Source organism: Cavia porcellus, unplaced genomic scaffold (genome assembly GCF_034190915.1).
Source record: "Cavia porcellus strain 051 isolate PalLab524CR breed Dunkin Hartley unplaced genomic scaffold, mCavPor4.1 scaffold_9, whole genome shotgun sequence".
NCBI lineage: Eukaryota > Metazoa > Chordata > Mammalia > Rodentia > Caviidae > Cavia > Cavia porcellus.
Genome location: NW_026947492.1, coordinates 31,324,158 through 31,331,682, shown reverse-complemented (window position 1 = coordinate 31,331,682; position 7,525 = coordinate 31,324,158). Strand labels below are relative to the sequence as shown.

Below are 7,525 nucleotides of genomic sequence, written 5' to 3'. Positions count from 1 at the left end.
AGACTTAGTTATTGATTGATTTCTTGGCAGCCACTATTTCTGGATTCATAGGGGCAGTGTTGTTTTAATTTGCATTTCTCAAATGACCAGTGATGTTTATTTGTCATTTTTATCTTTTTATCTGAGAAGGGTGTATTCATCTCAGTTGCCTGTTTTTGAATGAGTCTTTAAGTTTGAGAGGCCTGATTTTTTTTTTTTTTTTTTTTTTTACAGATAGTCATTTGTCTGAGGGATAATTGACCTAAAATTTTCCAACTCTGTGGGTTTTCTTTGCACTCTGTTGATTTCTTTTTACTATGAAAATGCTTTTTTAATAAGATGAGATATCAATGTTGATTCTTTGTATTATTTCCAGTGGGACTGGTGGTTTGATTATGAAATTTTTGCTTACGCATATGTACTTCAAGAATTCTGCCTATTCTCTCTTTTATCAGATTTAGTATTTAGTATTTCTGTTTGATGTCTAGATCTTTGATCCATTTTGATTTCAGTTTAGTGCATGGTGATAGATGTGCCTAGTTTTCATCTTTCACATGAGGAGTTTCATTTTTCCTGCACTATTAAAGAGACTATCTTTCTTACAGTGAATGTGTTTAGTCCTTTTGTGAAATATAAGGTGACTGAGTGTGTTAGAAGTTGTTTCTGCATCTTTCTAATCTTTTACATTAATCCTCAGGTCTGTTTTTATTTTTTTTTAACCAGCACTATGTTGTTTTAATCACAACAGTATTGTAGTATAATTTTAAATCTGGAATTTTGATGTGTCCAATCTTGCTTTTGTTACTCAGTATTGTTTTTGTTATTCTAGGTCTTTTTTGGTTCCAACTATATTTTAGGAAAGTTTCTCTAGTTCTGTAAAGTGTACTAATGATATTTTGATTTGGATTGTGTTAAATCTGTATAAAATTTTTTTTTTGGTCTTTTTTTTTTTTTTTTTATCGGTACCAGGGATTGAACTCACAACTGCCTGCTTGCAAGGCAGGCGCTTATGCCAATGAGCTAAATCCCCAGCCCCTGTATGACAATTTTTAATATATAGTCCCTTTTCCCTATGTTCATTTTTCCTATCAATGAGCAAAAGATATATTTACATTTTCTAATAGTTTCATTGATCTCCTTTTTCAGAGTACTATAAATTTCAATTTATAGATCTTTCATTTATTTTCTTTTGTTGATACCTAAGTAATTCACGTTTTGGGGTTCTATTGTGAAAGGTACAGTTGCCCTTATTCCATCTCAGTGGGCCTGCTGTATAGGAATGCTATGGACTTGTGACTGTTTACTTTGTATCTAGCTATACTATTAAATTTGGTTTTTAAATCTACAACTCATTTGGTGGTGTCTTTGGGCCTTCTGTGTAGAGTACCATGTTGTCTTGCAAATATTTTAAATTTTTCCTTTCCTATCCTTATTCTTTTTATTTCTTTCTCTTGTTTAATTGCTCTGGCTAATATTTCCAGAACTAAATTGAATTGCAGTGGTGATAGTGAGTATCCTTGTCTTGTTACTGATTTTAGAGTGAAAGATTTCTTTTTTTTTTTTCTTTTTTTTTTTTTTTTTTTTTTTTTTTTTTTTTTTTTTTTTTGTCCATTAAGCATGGCATTGGCTACTACTTTGTCATATATAGTATCTTTTATCAGATTGGGATAAAGACCATCTATTCCAATTTTCTGAAGGGTTTTTATACAGAATTGGTATTGGAATTGTTCAAATGTTTTTCAGCATCTATTGAGATGATCATACGATTGTTGTCTTTGTCTCTGTTAATATGGTTCTGTATTATGTTTATTGATTTACATATGTTAAACCATGTCTACATCTCTGAGATAAATCCCACTTGGTCATGATGTATAATCTTGACGATTATCTGCATTCTGTTTGCCAGTATATTGAGGGTTTTTGCACCTATGTTGATTACAGAGGTTGGCCTAGTTTTCATTTTTGGTTCGGTCCTCCTCTGGTTTTGGTATCAGGGTGATTCTTTCTACCAGGAATGGTTTGACTGGTACTCTCTCTCTTTGATTTCATTAAAGAGTTTCAGCATTAGTAGCATTATATCATCTCTAAGTTTCTTGTAGAATTCAGCAGTGAATACATTAGGATGTGGGCTTTTCTTTATTAGTAAGTTTTTAATTACACCTTTTTTATTGACTGATACTGAGAAATGTAGAATTTTTATATCTTTCTGATTGTTTTGGCAATTCGTATGTCTTTAGGAATCTTATCATTTCTTCTGTGTGTTCTAACTTATAAATACAGTTTCTTAAGTAGGTGCTGATGACCTGGATTTCCATAGATTTGTTGTGATTTCATGCTTTTCATTTCTAATTACATGAATTTGTATTTTCTTTCTTTTTTATTATTTAGTTAAAGATTTATAAATAATATTTTATCTCTCAAACAACCAACCTGTTGTAGTCAGGGGTTGTGAGGAGAACAATTAGAATCAGAACGCAGAATTTATAATATTATCTTATGATCGTCACATACTTTCCTCAGGAGGGCCATGTATACTCAGCAGCATGCTGATTTAATTCAGCTGGTGTTAAGTTTACCATCAGTTTTTAATGCATAACACAACCTTTCAATTGATTGATTCTTTGTGCTGTTTCCTTAGTCTTGATTTCATTGATATCTGCTTTGATTTTAAGTTATTTTTCTTTTTCCAGAAATTTCAGGTTTGGTACTAAGCTGTTTATTTGAGTGTGTTCCATTTTCTTGATGTGAGAATTCGTCACTATAATTTTTCCTCTTGGGGCTGTTTCATTACATTTTATAAGTTCTGAAATGTTGTACCAACAACATTTCCTTTCTGATTCAGTAGTTGTTCAGATATTATTTAATTTTCATTTGTTTATGTAGTTTTTGTGGTTTCTTTTGCCATAGATATCCATTTTCATCGTACTATGGTCAGACAATTATACTTGGGATAATTCTATCCCTCTGAAGTTACTTAAGCATGTTCTATGGGCTAGTTTGTGGTACACTTAAGAAGAATATGTATTCTAATATGGATTGGAATACTCTGTAGACATTTATCAAATCCATTTGTTCATAGGTTTGATTTATTTCTTTTTTAAAAATTTATTTAAAGAAAGACTAAACAAAAGAGAAAATGGGGAGAAATAATATATATTTTCAAAGAAAAAATAAACAATAAGAAATCACTATGATGATTACATATTGTCCTCTTACAAACAGTTGTTCAAGATACAAAAGTGAAACATACAAAGTGGGGATTCAAATAGCGAGACTGCAAATGGTTCTGTTGAACTATTAAAATTTAATAATATGATCATAAATCCTATACACTTAAACATACATGCAGTTATCCATAACTTCATTTTTGTAGAGATTAAACAAACCATAGCAGGCTCCAATAACTCTGAACAAGGAATAATAGTATTGCTGGATTTCATATCACAACACTAGGGAGTCATCACTGGGTATTATAATGTCTCTTTTTTTTTTCAAAGTATTTGTTCATTTCATCATGGGTTATAAGATCAATTCTCATAAACTGTTTATAGGTTCAACGCATGCATGAGTCTTAACATGTATTTCTATCCTTTCTAGGTTAGAGGGAGAAACAAAACAAAGCAAGACAAAACAAAACAGATTCCTATAAACACATGAAATGAAAAAGACATATAAGACCACTGTAAAGGAGTTCTACAATGGTTATTGTGTTGTCCCTTGTTATTTTAAATAGAATTGTCTATATCATAAAACATGGTATAATTAAATATAGCAGTAAATAACAATATTAATAAAAACAAAATTTTGTAGATAGTTTAAAACTTTACAAACAGGTAATAATCAAACCAGAATGGGTATAGTAGTGAATCTTGTCATTTTCAGTGTAGTTGCCTATACTCTCAGACTTGATACAATCAGTCATAAGTTTTGAATAAAATATGGTGATAATAAACAGCAATTAAACAAACCAGATTTAATTAAGATCAGTTATGATAAAACAGTATAAGTTATACTAGACTCCAGATTAAGTTAATAGGAAATTAAAGATGATTACTGTACTATATCCTGTTATTTTTGGGATAGCTGTCTGTGCCTTTAGATCTAGTGCAAGTAGACAAACTGGGACAGAATAAAATCTATCTAAGCAGTGAAGTGCGATTAATGTGGGTTTTAAATCCTGATACAGTATTAGCAATATCCTGTGCCATCTTTTTTAAGACTAATCCTCCCTTTCATTCCCCCAGGGAGCACTATGATATTTTTGGGTCTCACCAACACCCTCAGTTTTTAGGTTGTGGGGCAACCTGCTATTTACCTAACTTAAGTAGTTCCAAACCTCTCCCCCCTGGACTTGATCTCTAGTTGTATTCCTTTATCCATTAAAGCCTACCTTTCCAACCTATCTACAAATACTGGTTGAGTTGCTCCTATTACTCTCTAGTTCCCTGTCACACAAAGCATTGTTTTCTCATATTTGATTTTCGGACCATAAATACTTTTTCAGATTAATTATATTTCCTATAAAGAGCATCTCGGTGGACCCTTACCTCATGATCTACTCTGCCTGTGTTTCTCTCTCTCTTTTTTTTTTTTTTTTAGTATATCAAGGCCATCTATATTAGAGATTATAGCCAAACTTCTCTGCCTCTGTTGTGCTCTTTTTCTGCCATCAGTTGTCTGCGTTTCTGCTTCATTCCACCTTGGTCACTGTTCCTGGAATCTTGGTACTTTTCCCTCTCTCTCTAGAATAGCCCTCAGTATTCTCTGTAGAGTTGGATTGTTGGTCGTGAATTCCCCCAGTTTCTCCCTGTTTTGGAAGCATCTTGTTTCTCCATTGATTTATTTCTTATATTTACTTGTTGATTGTTTTTCTTTTTATCTATCAAGTTGTGATAGCTGAGTAATTAGGTCCCCCACTGCAATTGTGTTATTGATTACTTGATTTTTCATGTATGTTATTATTTGTTCTATATATTTGGGTACATCAGAATTTGATGTATATATGCTTATAATTGTCATCTCTTTATGTTGGAGCTGTATCTTTACAACTGCATAGTGACCTTCCTTGTCTCTTTTGATTATTCTTGGCTTGAAGTTCACATTGTCTGAAAATAGGAAAGCTATCTCTGCTTTTTTTAAGGTTCCTTTCACATGCAGTATTGCTTTTTACTCTTTGACTATGATTTTCTTTTTGAATTAAACACATTTCTTTTATGCAGCATATTGTTACATCTTGATTATTGATCCATTCTGTCAGTCTTTTTATTTGACTAGTAAATGGAGACCATTTACTGATGGTTATAACCATTATGTATTGACTTATCCTTTTCATACTGTTTTCCTCTCAGTTTCTTGTCTTTCCCTTGTTTGCTTGATTTTTCTGCCTGATGTCTTGTTTTTTAGCTGTATTCTTATAATTGTGGTCTTCCTTTCTCTTTCTAAAATATTCTTCAGGACATTTTGGAGAGCTGGTTTGGTGGTCATGAATTTCTTCAGTTGTTCTTTGTCTTGGAAATATCTTACTTTTCCATTGGTTTTGAGGGAGTTGTGTAGGGTACATCATTCCAGGTTGGACTTTGTTTTCTTTTAGGGCTTGAAATACTTAACTCCAAGCTCTGCGTAATTTGATGGTTTGTGCTGAAAAATCTACTGTTAGCGAGTAAAGCCCTGTGCACCTGGAGGCCCTTGGTTTCTTTGTGAGTTATCATCCACTAGCAGAAGCAGACCAACACACCTCTGTGTGTCTGCAACCATCATGTGAGTCCCAGTGTAGGCACACAGGCTGAGAGAAGCAGCCCCACCTCCACATACCTCTGATCATCAGGAAATTCACACGTATTTGCATAGGTCTGGAGAAGCATGCCCCATGCCCTTCTACTTCCCTGTAAATCTAGGGTTAGAGGAACCCAAGTGCCTGTCCTATCCCCCTACACCATGGAGAGGCAGCCAGTGTGGGAAGTGCTGGGGGCCCACAACCAGCTTGTGGAAGGAACCCAGGAGAACGTCAAAACAAAAAGGAGCAAAAGGCAGTCTCAGACCTCTAGTCCACAGAGAGTGTATCTTGGAGATACAGTCAAAGAAGAAAATGGAAGTCACACTCCTGACATCTCTGAAAGGATAGCAAATGAAATACGGAAACAACTTCATGAGATTATAAAAGCAGTCAAATCATAAATAATGTCTCAGGTAAAAGAAGAAATCACAAACATGCTGAAAGAAATGTTCAGCAGTTATAAAGAAGACATAGACAACAAGAGGAGCATAAAAAATGATGGAAACCTTGAATAGAAAGAAATTACAGTGTCTTGAACAGTTTCAAAGAGAAATCTAGGTGAATAAAAATTGAATCAAAAGCTGACAAAACGACTTGAAAGCGACCAAAGATAGACTTTCAAACCTTGAAGATAAGATTGCAGCTAGAGATCATGAAAGGAAAGATCTCTTAAACATAACACAGAATTGGGAAATAACAACTGCATGACTGAAAGATGATGCAAAGAAGCATATTTTAAGAGTGATTGTTGTCAGTGAAGAAGCATGGATCAACACAAATGAAATTAAAAGTCTATTTACAGAACAAGTAGAACAAAACTTACAAAATGTGGGAAATGGATCTGGTATGCAGAAAATTGAGGTATGTATAAGACCAACTAGTCATAAAAAAGTAAATCTATACCCAGACATATCATAATCAAGATCCTAGAAATTCAGCACAAGAAGAGAATATTAAAAGCTATTAGAGAAAAGAAACAGATCACCTATAAGAGAAAACCAATCAGAATCACAGCAGACTTATCAACAAAAAGCATCAAGTCAAGAAGAGTTTTAAGTGAAGTGTTTCAAATCCTGAGAGAAAATAACTTCCAACCCAGATTTAACTACCCTGAAAAATATCTTTCCACATTGATGGAAAAATAAGATACTTCTGTGATAAAGAACAGCTGAAGGGTTTCATGACTAATAAACCAACCTTACAGAGCATGTTAAAGCATATTCTAGAGAGAGACAAAATGACTGTGGTTCCAGGATCAGCAGCAGAGGAGGATCACCAAACAAGACAGGAAATTGAATGAAGGGAAAATGTGGAGGCCAAACAACAGGAGGACAGTATGGCAGAGACAAATCAATGTATGCTGGTTGTAACCATTAATGTAGATGCCCTAAAATCAGCAATAAAAATACACACAGGGAGAGTGGATCGAGAAACAAGATCCACTGATATACTGTATACAAGAAACACATTTAACTGGAAAGGAAATTCATAGAAAATTGAAGGAGACATAACAATTAATTGTTCCACATGACAGGAGTCTAGAAAAAAATCAAGAGTAACTTTCCCATCAACCACAGAATGGATAAAAGATATGATATTTTTATGCAGTGGAAAGTTATCCAGCTATAAAGTAGAATAATCTCAAGGCTCCTACAGGTAAATGAATGCAACTGGAGATAATGTTCATGTGTGAAACGGTTCAATCTTGTACAATTGAACCCTAGCATAAGAAACTGAAGGAGTTAATGGGATTCAAGGGCAAAATAGTTCTTG

General features: G+C 33.5%; 1 pseudogene; it reads left to right on the top strand.

Annotated features, from left to right (window-relative positions):
• Window positions 1–5,913: 5,913 nt before the first annotated feature.
• The window catches only part of LOC100730749 (caspase-1-like), a 39,119-nt pseudogene continuing 37,507 nt past the window's right edge, over window positions 5,914–7,525 (top strand).